Genomic DNA, 10,029 nt, shown 5'->3' with positions numbered 1-10,029 from the left:
TCCTGGTGAAATTCGAACTTATAACCCCGGCATAACAGTGTAGAAGACATTACAGGTTCAAACTTTTTGTAGTTGTTCGAGATGGTAGTTTCTATGTTGTAAGGGGGGGGTTTTTAATGCAACCATCTCGTAATCAATGTATAAATGGCACTTAAAATTCGAATTTTGATCTGAAATTTTGCATGAGTAATTCTTGGTAGGTCTATTTTCCCTAAATCGAACAAAAAGTTGAAAAAGTATCAGCTAGCGGCTCAACCGTTTAGCCGTTTTTTGGCTATTTTTAGGGCAAATCTGTCATAAATTACGTAGAAATCAACTTTTTGAAACATATTTTTGCTTTAAATCATGTGAAATGAAACAAAAAAACATTTTTTAGATTTCTAGTACCAGCAACTACCGGCTAGAACCGTTTGAAAACGTTTTGGAGGGGAAAAAAGCATTATGTGGAGAGAGGTTTCGTGATGGATTTCCCTTGAAAATACCCAACAAATGGATACACGGCTGAGCCGCCAGCCGTTAGCCGCTACTTTTCCAACTTTTTGTTCGATTTAGGGAAAATAGACCTACCAAGGATTACTCATGCAACATTTCAGATCAAAATTCGAATTCTAAGTGCCATTTATACATGGATTACGAGATGGTTGCATTAAAAACCCCCCCCTTTTAAAAAAAACTTAAGATAAAATTTTTATAAAAGAATATAAAAAAATTTAAAAGTATAACATTTAAAAAAATTATTTTTTGGCGATGGAAATGTCTGACCCCCACCCCAAAATTAGCTCAATACCATCCAATGTCAATATATATATAACTAGCGGCTACGCCCCTAGAGGCCTCTAGGGGGCACTTGAGGAAGAGAGAGAGTCAAATTTAATAACCCAATTTCTTATTTTAAATTTTTAAAGAAAAGTGAAAAAATTTTTTTTGGGAGGGGGGAATTTTTTTTTTAGGGGGGGGGGCCTCCCCCCTCATTTTTAATTTTAGTTTTAAAAATTTAAAAAAAAAATTTTTTTTTGAGGGGGGGGGATTTTAATTTTTTTGGGGGGTTGGGGTGTCCCACCCCCAAAAAGGACCTATGAGAAGCTACCCTGTTAAGGAGAACCCGATCGGTTCAGCGGTTAGAGAGATCCTTCGGTACAGACACACAGATACACAGACACACAGACATCCTGTTACTTTAGTAAAAGGATTCCTGAGAAGGACAACATTGTCAGTTCAGTGGTTGCTGAGATCTTAAGCTTCAGACAGACAAAATTAAATGAAAATTAAGCCCCGCGGCTGAATTGACGGCTGAGGCTTGTACTAATTTAGCACCTGCGGCTGCGGCTGGGGCTTACAATATCTCAGCCGCGCGGCTGTGTCAAAGCTGCGGCTGAATTAAAAAAATTAAGCTGCGGCTGAGGCTGCGGCTTACAAATATCAAGCCGCGCGGCTGCGGCTGCGGCATAATCATAACTTTGCAGCTGCGGCTGAGGCTTTCTTGAAGCCGCGCGGCTGAGTGCGGCTGCGGCTTCAAATTATTAAAAGCCGCGCGGCTGAGTGTGGCTGAGGCTTCCCCAACTATAAGCCGCGCGGCTGATTGCGGCTGAGGCTTAGAGGGGCATTGGCTGAATGAGGCTTAGTGCGGCTGAGGCTTAATGTGGCTGAATTGGAGTTTTGTGGCTGAGGCTTACAGTGGCTGAGGCTTACAGTGGCTGAATGCGGCTGAGGCTTACAGTGGCTTATGTTTTCTTTAAGCCGCGCGGCTGCGACTAAGGCTGAGGCTTATTGGGTGGCTGAGGAAGCCGCGCGGCTGATTTTGAGGCTTCTCGTAAGCCGCGCGGCTGATGGTGGCTGAGGCTGAGGCTGCGGCTGCGGCTTCCGAACCCTGCTTTTATTCAATGACCTAAAACATTGATGAGTTTATAAAAACATTTAATATTTTTCATCGACAAAAGAGGTAAATTTGTGTGTCATAATTTGGGATGTAATAGTTATTTCTCGCATCGTATTATAAACGGCTTTCCGTGGATATAGAATGTATAATTATGAGATTAAAACTATTTTTTAGCCTCGAGGTGCCGAAACTGGTTTTAATCTTATGATTGTACATTTTTATATTCGTATAAAGCTGGATATAATACGATGCTAGACATAGGCGTCCAAGGGGGGGGGGGGTAATGGGGCGATTCCCCCCAAAAAAAATTTTTTTTTTTAATTTTACCCCCCCCCCCCAATTCAAAATTTACCCCTACCCTGGGGGTGCCGTAGGCACCCCCAACCATTTAGGAGGGGGTATTTACCCCCCACAAACAATTTTGGGGGGGTAAATACCCCCCCCAAAATAAAAAATCTCTAATAAAAAAAAATTTTCCGCGCTTCGCGTGCATTTTTAATACTATATATTTAATAAAATTTAAATTACCCCCCCCAAAAATTTTACCCCGGGGGTAAATTTTGGGGGGGGGGCAAACTAAATTTACCCCTGCCAACAGATGTCAGGGGTGGTAATTACCCCCCCCCCCCCCCCCAAGCAAATTTTACCCCCGGGGTAAAAAGTTTGGGGGGGGTAAAAAAAAATTTGCGGCGCGCTTCGCGCGCCATTTTATACCCCCCCAAACACGAATTACCCCCCCCCTAAAAAAATTTTTTACCCCCCCCCCAAAATAAAAAGCTTGGACGCCCCTGATGCTAGACATAGTTTTTTCGTATGGATGAGAACCGGTTCCTGTCCACCGGATTCGAATGAATACAAGAAATTAAATTATTTTTTTATTGGCTTTTCCCATAATGTCCCTCGTGTTTTGAGGGCCTAGTATTCTAGTAAAAAAAATACGTTTTAATGTCGGCTATACTGCTAGTCGTTTGGTCAATAACATCCAACAAAAAATACATATTTAAATCTGGCAGGGGAGGGAGGCGAATATCCAACCAGTTTTTAAAGGGAAATAACCTCTTTTATTTTGTGAATATTGGCATAGTAACTTTTCTAACCGTGCATTTTAGAGCTAAATTCTTTAGTTGTGTAGAAACCCTTTCATTCACAGTGTTATAATAACGGATGCTAAAAATTAGAAGATTCCTTAACGTTGTAACAGTGATCAAAGTCTTTTAGTACAGGCACACAGATTGACTAACAGACAGACATCATCTTACTGTATGCAGATTTTTTACTGTTTTAATGGGAAATAATCATAAAATTATAATTATAAAACTTTCTTTATTTAATTATCATAAATTTTTATTTTAACCCATTAGTGACGAACCGGCTTTTAACGCCCGGTTCCAGAAAATGCCAAAATAAACCGGTTTTCAGTTTCAGGATTGCATCATGCTCGCATGAGCCTAACCTTTACTGCGCTGTTTTTCAATTCCCCTCAGAGAGAAGCATTTCTATCTATTAGGTCGGCCACAATCTTTCATCAAAAATGGGTGAACCAAAAAAAACAAGGTGATTTAAAATACCCCTTCTAACTTTTTTGTTTATGAAGTAAAGTTAGTGATTTTTTTTGTGAAATTTAAAGTTTATTGGCAACTACATTCATTTGTGAAATCGTTTCATTCAAATTATTATTTTTTATATGATTTTTTATCGTTTAATTATGTTCTATATAACTCCGGTTCGGCGTGAGTAAAAATACCCGAAAGTTTTATTGCCCTGCTCGGCATGAGTAAAAATACCCGGTTTTAACTTTTCAACCATTAGATATATTAGATATTTTTTATCATTTATTATTCTCTTTAAATGTAAAAATTTCTTTATTTCCCAATGATAAATATAATTGATAGATAGATAAATAAAAGGATCGATAGATAGATAGATAGACTGATATATAGGGATAAGACAATGGCCGATAAATTTATGTAGATTCCCAATGATAATCAACAATTGTTAGATAGATAAATAAAAGGATGGATGGACAGATATAGATAGATATATCTTGGTTTAGACTTTATTACATAAATATTTTTAAGGGGTGGGGGGGGGGGATATGTTTTTTTCTCTCAAAAAAAAACAATATTATTTTAAATTTTGATTATCTTGTCATAGCCCTACAGGATGGGGGCATAACACACGAAAATTCAATTATTATTACTTGTAAATATGATGGTTTTAGGCCATTTTCATTATCTTGTTATCGCTTTCAGGATGGGGGCATAACACACGAAAATTCAATTATTATTACTTGTAAATATGATGGTTTTAGGCCATTTTCATTATCTTGTTATCGCTTTCAGGATGGGGGCATAACTAACCAGTATTCTATGTAAATTTGATGGTTTCAGGCCATTTTGCTTATCTTGACATTTCCCCACAGGATGGGGGCGTAACTAACCAGTATTCTATGCAAATTTGATGGTTTTAGGCCATTTTTGTTATTTTGATATTACTGTATTATTCTATTCTTTTGTTTGTGATATTTTTTAAATACTTTAGGCCAAAGATATGTGGTAAGTCTTTTCTAGTCTTTCCTTTATCAATAAAAATTATATTTTTTTTATATATTTGTCAATTACTGATACTACTAGAAAAGTTGCTACTATATAATTCACTTTGGACGTTCAAAAATTACATTATCAATATCCCTCCCATTATTATCAATACAAATATTAGCAAAAGTTTTAAAACTTCTTCGAAATGGGCTTTTTTAACCGAAAACGGCGGCACCTATAGCCAAAATCTTAAATGTGATATAAATTGTTTTGTATGTTAGTTGTAGCTCTATCAATTACATGAGGTTATGTAGTTTTCAATTACGGATCGTATCAAAGTTCTAAAAAGTGTTCATCTCACTTTGGGCGTTCAAAAATTACATTTTTAACTTTTTGGGCCAAAAAACCGGGTATTTAGGTCGCAAACGGGCTTTAATGCCGGGGGAAAGCACCAAAAACGCCAAAAATGGTTATTAATGCCGAAAGGTTTTTTTACTCGTGCCAAACCGGGTTTTATTGCAACTTTCCTGTGCACGCCACTAGAGCAAAACAAAAAATTGGAATTCCGTTTTTATCATTATAAAGCTTCCCTGAGATTTTCAGCTCGATCGGTCCATAAAAGTGGCGCTCGGCAATAATGGGTTAAGGGTATGTAAATTTAAGAGTTCTCAAATAATTGAAATAATTTAAACTCTTTAAAGTTTCCATAGTGATTTATTCCTTTTCCCCCATAAGTAAAAGTTTCGAATTAGGTTATACATGGCGTGAAATGATAAGATTTTGTTCACTCAGAATAACTTTTATATTCATTGAAATAGATTTGTAACAATTAAAAAAGCTTTTACATTGCAATAAAACTTATAGAAACTAAGAAACTAGGAAATCAAGAAATAAGAGCGAAGCATAAAAAAAAAATCTTTGAAAAATGATATTTATGTCTTTTGAATCATGAACGACAGACTTCTTCGCTAAAAGGTTTAAATGTCTATCTTTAATAGCAGCAGAGAAAATAACAATAGCGTTACAGACTGACTGGCGGAAAGATAAAGTTAATTATAGAGTAGCTTTACTACCATTAAGAGAAACACTACAAAAAGAAGTATGGTATACTACTTGTGGAGCTATATGTATGACTTAATTTGTAGCAGCTTGATTTAAACATAGCATTTGATTTTGACTTTGAAAAAAATTAAGGATCTACTGCAATTCACGGTAAAATATTTTCAAAAATCTATGAATTTTAAAGGCTGCTAGCTGCCATACGGCTGAACGTACAGATCATGCCCGCACACTGTTTTAAGCGGCATAAGAAGGCCTACAAATAATCTAGAATAGTCATAAATAATGGATAATGCATAATTATCTCGCAGTGCAGAGAAATGCGCGAAAAAGACCTATTTTACGCGTTTATTCTTCAGCGAAGCTTTCCTTGTGCAGCATTGGATCTTGGCTATTCCAGATTATTTGAAGGATTTCTTATGCCGCTTAAAATGGTGTGCGGGTATGATCTGTACGTTCAGCCGTTTGGCAGCTAGCAGCCTTTAAAATTCATAGATTTTTGTAAATATTGCTTACCAGCAATATTTTACCGTGAACTGCAGTAGATCCAAAATTAATTAGTAACGGAGTATTGCATAGATTTTCCGTAAGTATTGATACTTTTAGTTTATTTTTATCAATGTAATTTGATTGAATTTGCATCAACATCTTGGACGATACGTCTCCAATTTTGATGAACAAAATTACCATTTCTGTATAATTTTTTAAACCAGACAATCAAGATTTAATAATAGTATTTAATCCAACAAATATGTTTATGAAACTGTTTCTTTGAATAATTAGATTTTAGAGATTTATTGCACGACCTTTGTATGGAAGTTCTAACTGTACATGTTATTGAATTGTGCCTGCTTACGAGCCAATGTATATCTCCCATTCTCAGTATTAATGCTACGTGGCATACATAGTAGTAGTAGTTTTTAATGTCTCTAGTATTACGTGGTGTGGACTCAAAACCGTTACTTACTCAACAGCAAGCAGGCACGCTATCATTTACTTGTTAATGTTAATGTCGTGTGGGTGAGTTGTACCTGGACTCAACAGTCAACTTGTCAACTGAAGGCCAGACTCTTGGTCCTTCACCTCATACCCGTGGTACAGTACATTACAGACTACCATCCCTTTGATTGCACGATCTTTGTCTAGAGATCCTAACTGTGCATGGTAATGAGTTGCACCTGTTTGGGGCCAAGGAATTCCCCCTACTCTACTTTTTGATGTCCTGTGCCGAACAAAGCAGGTATGTACCATTATTAACGTCTTTGGTATGACGCGGATTCGAGTTGCATCCTTCCCATCAATTTCCTTGGCACTTTATTTAGGACTTGTGGGTAATTTACTGTTTCGGTACAACGGCATTTGGCTGGCCGTTTACCAGATCTTTACGTACAGACGTACGAAACCTGCTACTTCCCACAAGAGACAAAACCAGCATAGTTACTAATACAATTTATTGTATGAAAACGGTCATGCTGAAATAGAAAATAACAAAATTAATAATCAAATATTAAAATGTTAAATACATGATAAAATAAATCTTGTAAAAGAGAATAAATCTTTTCTTATTTGGAACAATCGTCTTTTTTAATAAAGTAAATATTCATTATGAGAGGTTGCGTGACTTCGAAATTATATTTTAAAATATATAAAATGCTAGGGTTACTTTTTGCTTAAAATTAATCAAAATTAAATACGAGTTTGAAATTCTTAAACAAAATCATTATAGACTACGATTAAAATATTCTGATACAAAAATAAATTAATTACTTGGTCTAATTTAAGTAAAAATGAAAGATTAATTTGCCGTCTTTAAAAATTCACTCCATTCCATTAAAAATGCTTAAAGAAAGAATTCTTACCGAAGTTTTTGTTCCTGTAAAGCCGGGAAGCACTCAAAGGTATTTTTCAGTACGGACAACACCACAATTCTGACTATACATGGTTTTTTATCACGCAGATAATCCGCACATTTTGAAAGAAAAATTAAAGATGGCTACGCTCGCTTTGTTTATGGTCCATGCGCAAGCATTGTTTTGAATGCCGCGTCCAATTATGAACATTTGAATCTCACCGCTTTCCAAACTGACATTAATGATAAGGAAAACAAAAGGATAAAGGTTCGAGTTCACAAACGCATCACACTATTATACTTCCAATACATTTACACTTAAGCCTTATGGGTGAAAATATCAAAAAATATTTATTAAGTTAATCATCAAACCAAGTCTTAGTTTTTATTCTACTGATGAAAGTAGACAATGTATATTGTATTATACAATTATTTTGGGTGTAAAGCCTCTACATATATAACACAATAATAATAAAAGAGATATTTTACTTATATATTTACACAAAATAGCAATTATTTTACTTCAGCAAATCTAAATGCTTTGGACCATGGAAAGAAAACGAAGAAGCGGGATTCATCGTATTTTTACAGTAGCTTTTGGTTATGTTATTATGTTATTTTTGGTTAGGTTAGGTAAATGTTAATGAATGCCCCGCAGGGTTAGAACCCCCCACAGGAGCTAGAAATAGGAGAAAAGCTACTGTGAAAATACGACAAAACCCGCTACTTCGTTTTCTTTCCACGATCCAATGCTTTATATATAGTAAAATTCATTGATTAGTGTATGCTAATTTCATTTAAACATTTATTTTAATTGAAACGTAGAGAAAATGTCAGCTTTGCATATGGTGTATTCTTTGCCAGGTGGACTACTTTTCTGCACTACATACCTTCATTCATGGGTAGCTAGATATCTAGACATCCAGGGAATGAAAGTGGAATGAAATGACTGGCCATCGCACATCAGCAATTTAAAAGAATTTAATAATTAATATTTTAAGATATAGCAGGTGTTAAGTAATTATAAAATGTATGCTTTTTTTACTTTGCTTATAACATCCATCAAATAATATGTTTCTAAAATTTATATACCTGAAAATAGTATCTACAGACAAACCCGCGACCGTGGCTTAACACGTAGCGCATCCGCTCGTCGTCGGGAAGGTGATAGGTTCGAATCTCGGGCCGACACCGCGTCATAACTAAAGACGTTAAAAATGGTTCCTACTGCTTCTATGTCAGATGCGCGACATAAATAGTTAGATTATAGGTAATGCCTTGGCCCAAAACAGGCGCAACTCGTTACCATGTACAGTTGGGACTTCTCAGACAAAGGTCGTGCATCACATAAAGTTGGTTGTCTGATGGATGTTACTTAACCTAATATCCTTGGGTGTTTGGACAGAGAAGGGTGCGTAACAGTCATCCTTAGTTCTCCTGGATTGCTGTACCAGGACCTGGACAGTACATCAAGTCGATAAGGTCCTGGACTGTAATCCCGCCCGTACGAGGTAATTAAAGGTAATCTACAGACAAAAGTTACACTTTAAAAGAAAATTAACGATTTAAATTTAAAACATCTTTATTTTAAATACTAATATATCTTTTTTGTTTCGATAGGTAACGATACTTTTCATAAACAGATTTAAAGTGTAAAAAAATTACTGTTTCATAAAAATACTTTTGTGTTCTTGTGTCTAGTAATAAATCAGCCCACTAAACAGAAATTGCGGTATTTACAGAATGGGATTCATACCTTACCATCATCCACTTTTAGACATATCTAATATAGACATTAGTCTCTTTTTCACTGACTTATTCCATATTTCACTTAAATATTATGAATATTCTTTGATTTTAATTAGTTAACGCGAGTGGTGGACATTAAATTACTTGTTTTTTTTTAAATATTGACCTAAGCTTAACCATCTATTTCTTATACTATCTCCTTTTTACCCTTACAGCTTAGTTACTTATTGAAGAAAGTGGGAGAGGGGGTGTTCAAAGGTTGGATGGGGGTTGGATAATCTAATCTATTATCAAAATTGTTTTTGGGGGGTAAACACTCCTTTATGAAAATTTGTTTTTTCAAAAGCTTTTCTATGAAAATGTCATCAATTTTTTTAGGCCAAAACATACTCTTACTCACGAAAACTTCTAGTAATTTCATCATTTCCTATTTAAATTTATTTTTTGTATATTAAAAAAGTCATTGCTGCGCTTCTTGTTTTACAAAAATAGTCAATGTTTTAAATAAACATCAGATATTTGCATTAAATATGTTTGTTTGTTGAAAGTAAGATGGTTTATATAGGCTGTCTATAAAATAACATTTTTTCTTACTGGTCCCATTCATAGTGTATCAAATGCTTCATTTTTAAACAAGGATGACAACACTAATAGTTAGTGAAACAAATGAAGTGTTTTATTATCTCATAGATATAGCTAAATATATTTAAGTTCTTAGTTCTTAGGAAAAGTTCTATAATTTTGCCCTAAAGAATAAGTTATGTTGTTTGTCTTTAATACTCCTTGAATCACAAAAAGTTGGAATAAAGGGATGTAAATCATAATCATCCTATGATATAAAGTAGTTAGATTATTTTTTGTCTAAAGCTTACGATTTTAAAAACTACTTCTTCTTTTTATGGAAGTTTTAAGTTTTAATTTCATATTATTTTTAGATTTGAGCCTTTAGGCCATTTTTG

The sequence above is a fragment of the Acartia tonsa genome, chromosome 10 (genome assembly GCF_053477335.1).
Source record: "Acartia tonsa isolate MP-2025a chromosome 10, ASM5347733v1, whole genome shotgun sequence".
NCBI classification, from domain to species: Eukaryota; Metazoa; Arthropoda; class Copepoda; order Calanoida; family Acartiidae; genus Acartia; species Acartia tonsa.
This window is presented reverse-complemented; position numbering follows the sequence as displayed.